Here is a 4,113-nt window from a genome sequence, read left to right on the forward strand (position 1 = left end):
GGGAGCTGCAAGTTGCAGACCCGGAGCCAGACTTGGTCTTTTTGTCCCGAAGCGTCAGCCAGCCGGACCCCGCAACGACCGCGGCGGGCGAACGCGGAACTGCGGGGCAATAAGGAGAGACGACGGCGCAGTGGCCAGGGTAGCCGGACAGGAGGTGGCTGGTGCTGGTGGCCCGGTCTCCTCCGAGGGACGCTCGCGGCGGGCGACGCAGTCCTGGACCGGGGAGAGGACGCTCCGAATCGCGGGGGACGCATTTGGAGACTTGACACAGGAGTGGAATGGATCAACACGACGACTGGGGACTGCGTTGCTGTGAACGTGCCCAGCGCGGCGAGCATCCACCGCTTCCTGGCCCACCACTCCTAAAACGCAACCTCTAAAAATTCACATTAAAGGTGCCTCTTTAGGAAAGGGAAATGGGGTCCGTGCAACAATTAAGAGGAATTTTTTCATGTTAGAAAAAACTTTTTTATTTTTAAAGTACCCTTTTTGGTTCAGAGCAACTTTATTTCATTATTTCCTGATTCTCCCTCCACTCCTTCCTCCCCATTTTGAATTGTTTTTCTTGTTTTCTTAGTGTCTTCCTGAAAAACGCCCATACGTGTTTTGAATAGAATCACAAAAACACCTTTCAGTCTTTAATTAAAATCATACCTACTTGGAAAATGTAGCCCAGCCAGCAAAGGACCTACTTTTCCCTTCCCGCAGCTGTAGAGAGAACCCTATTTTTAAAACACAGACACACACACACACACACACACACACACACACACGCAACTTCGGGTCAAAATAAGCTGAAACTATCTTGTTTAGAGCCCCCTTTTGGGGCGCAACAATGTAAATGTACCTACTTGAGGGAAACAATTCAAATTCAGATTTTTGCGATTTAACCATTTGCAGTTTCCTAGAAAAAAATAATTTACTTTTACATTTTGAAGAGAATGTAAAATTACAGGATTTTAGTAAATCGGACTTTAAAATGTCCGAATTTTTTTTCTTATTTAAGTAAAAAATCTCTCTCTGCTATGTGAATATGAGAACCTAAAACCCTCAGATTTTTGTGTTTAGGTTAACCAATTTTGGGTTGTGTAGATTACCAGGAAATTTATAAGTTTAGGAACTTGTGTATGATGACCAGTGAAATTTGAAGAATGCTGGTTTTATCTAAATTAGTGTGGAATGCACACTAATTTCTAAAGGGCCTATAAATTTGAGTATTTTGCACAAGGGGTGTAGATTAGACGCTCTAAACAATTGCTCTAATTCCCCACAACACTTCGCATGTGTAAATAGAGAATTTAGAGAAGTCACCAATGTTACTTTCATTTTCAATCCTGCAAATGTGTGATCAGTGTACACTTATGTAGGAATTTTTAGTTCTGACACATTCATATCCTAGAAGACATAAATATTTGAACTAATGGAGAATTTAACAATCTTATTTACATGAAAATATGGCTTTTCCACGTTTTACTTCTAAAGCTTTGTCCACCCCTACAGAACTAATTGGAAAATAGTTACTACTACATTCGGATCCACATAAACATATGAGTTGTGGGCCTGAATTGTCTAGGTATTTTCCACTTCCTACTGTATTTGTGTAAATATGACTAAAATGCCAGGTTGAATACCTCAAGCTTAGTAAAACACAATATACACAGTTCAACTCAATGAATAGTTACGGAAGCTTTCTTTATTGATTGTTTGATATGTAACAATAATTGGCATCTTTTCACACATTGCAAAAAATTATACTTGGCTCAGTATGCAACCTTTTAAGCACAGCCATATTATTTAACAGAAGAAGGGGGGGAAATCTATTCTACCCAATACAGCATATACAAATGCACAAAACATGCCACTTTGGCTTGTATATTGTCTAGATTAAAAAAAAAATCTTTTTTTAACATAAATAAGTTAGTATAATTTTTCAGTGTCTTTACAGAGTTATGTACACAGGTACACTTCAAATGGTTTTGTTTTTTTTTTCATACACATACACAGGAAATGAAAAATACTGTTTAAAGATGTAGTATCCATTTCACTTATACCAGACGGGCTTTTTGTATACACACTTTCCTCTTAAAACACTACTTTCCTTTGGGCAAATTAGCAAATAGAATAAGAAGCTTTAAATTTAAAATTATTTCATTATTTTTCATGTGAAATTACTTACAGATCTTTTAAAAATATCCAAGGATTTAGAATTATTTTGACTTTGTCTACACAGCCCAAAGTGAAAAGAAAATTCAGAAATTTTCTCAACAAATCTGATAAAAATTAGATGGTTGATTCTGAGCATTCAGACTCCCCCCCTCTATTTATATTTTTTTTTGCCTATAATTACCTGGAGTGATTACCTAACTGCTAAATAATTAACTGGTAAATTCCAATTTTAAGGGGAGCACTAAGGACAGTTTTTTGTTGTTGTTAAAAAAAAAAAATAAAAGCCATTTACTGCTACATAACGGAATAATCAGAGCTCCCAAATGAAAAAAATAGCTTCATGTAAAAAATAAATAGCAGTTATCTGCAGCCAGTGTTCAAATTTGGATGATTTTTAAAACGAAGTATCAGTTTTCACTGAAAGGGACATTACAACTTTAAAGAAAACAATTCAAACCCTTTCCTTAAACTGCTTCTCTTCATGTTAAGTCAAATAATTTTCTCCTTGCTCTAAATCGAAGCAAGCTCTTCATACCTCCCAAAGCCAATTCCTCAGCTCCACCCTCCCCACCCTCCCTTCCCCCGAGTTTATGTGCTACATAAAAGATAAAAACTATATACACAGGTAGTACAATGAAGCAAATAAGGAAAAACCTAATTGCACGATGCTACATCCAATGCTTTTAGAGGCAGATCACTTAAGAGTGCCTAAAATTTTAGTGTTATTGTGTTGTTCCTTTTCAGTGCTTATACAGGACATCCATTCCATGGAGTCAGCGATATGTATTTAAAATGTTTAATTCATATCTTCCTTGCTTCGCCAAGCAGTGATGTATCTGATAAACAAGGAAACATAGTCTCAATTCTGCAAGAGAAACAGAGGAAAGAATTAGGAGAAAAGTACTAGAATAACATTACCAATAAAGTACAGGAATTATTTGTCACTGTCTTCGTTGGGAAATACCTGATGGAAAAGAAAGTATGTACTAAAAGTTGATGACTATAGTCATCTCTATCCAACGTTTCTTCCCTTCACTGAATTTTTGCTCTCCTCTGTGTTGTGTACTTTTGTCTACAGCACTGGTTCTCAACAGTGGGCAATTTTGTCCCCCAGGAGACATTTGGCAATGTTTGGAGAAATTTTTGGTTGTCACAAGGGGGGTGCTACTGGCATCTAGTGGGAGAGACCAGGGATGCTGCCAAACATTCTACAATGCACAGGATAACCTCCCACAACAAAGACTTACTTGGCCCAAAATGTCAACAGTGCAGAGGTTGAGAAACCCTGGTCTAGAGAATGGGGGTCAAAGATGGTGAGAAAGAACAGAGAGAGGAAAATTAAGAAACTGTAACACTTAAGAGTTGCAAAATTTTCTAAATTTGAGAAACAATGGAAAATATAACTTCTAGTCTACAAAGAAAATTCTATTAACATTTTTTTTTTCAAAATATCCTAGTGTCTTAATCATATACAGGATATACCTATGAATGCTCCTGAAGAGGGCCTTCCTATTATTTCTAGTATTCTCTGAAAGGGCAATATTTACTAACAAATGCCTCTCTATGTCACAATGAGACCAGGTCAAAATCCAGTAGGTCTGATTTACGGTGGCTCATCTACTGAGCTAGGCCACAAGTCACAAACCAACAATAGCTGCAGGTGATAAGGATGTGTCAGAACAGTTTTTCATCCAATTTTCCCCTTCATATACAGCTGTAATATAGAGGGTCTATAGTTCCGTTTTGTATAAGCTCTGAAAAATATCAGATGTATCTGAAGAAGTCATATATATGACATTATGATTTAAAAACACAACACACTTGAATCCCACCTTAATCCCTATGGTTCTTTAACTTATTTTTAAATTTTTATAAATGAGGATTTTAAAAGTTAGTACCAACATCTATTAAGATCTCTTTATATGCTAGGCTATGAGCATGTATGGG

At 37.2% G+C, this 4,113-nt stretch overlaps 1 protein-coding gene across 1 annotated transcript in view; it reads right to left on the minus strand.

Annotated features, from left to right (window-relative positions):
* Window positions 1–1,673: 1,673 nt before the first annotated feature.
* Window positions 1,674–4,113, minus strand: part of CDKN1B (cyclin-dependent kinase inhibitor 1B (p27, Kip1)) — a 5,135-nt gene continuing 2,695 nt past the window's right edge. Inside the window, exon 3 of the mRNA XM_005866805.2 lies at window positions 1,674–3,031. The gene's annotated coding sequence lies outside the window, so the exon portion shown is untranslated. The remainder of the gene's footprint in view (window positions 3,032–4,113) is intronic.

This window comes from Myotis brandtii, unplaced genomic scaffold (genome assembly GCF_000412655.1).
Source record: "Myotis brandtii unplaced genomic scaffold, ASM41265v1 scaffold237, whole genome shotgun sequence".
Classification (NCBI taxonomy): domain Eukaryota; kingdom Metazoa; phylum Chordata; class Mammalia; order Chiroptera; family Vespertilionidae; genus Myotis; species Myotis brandtii.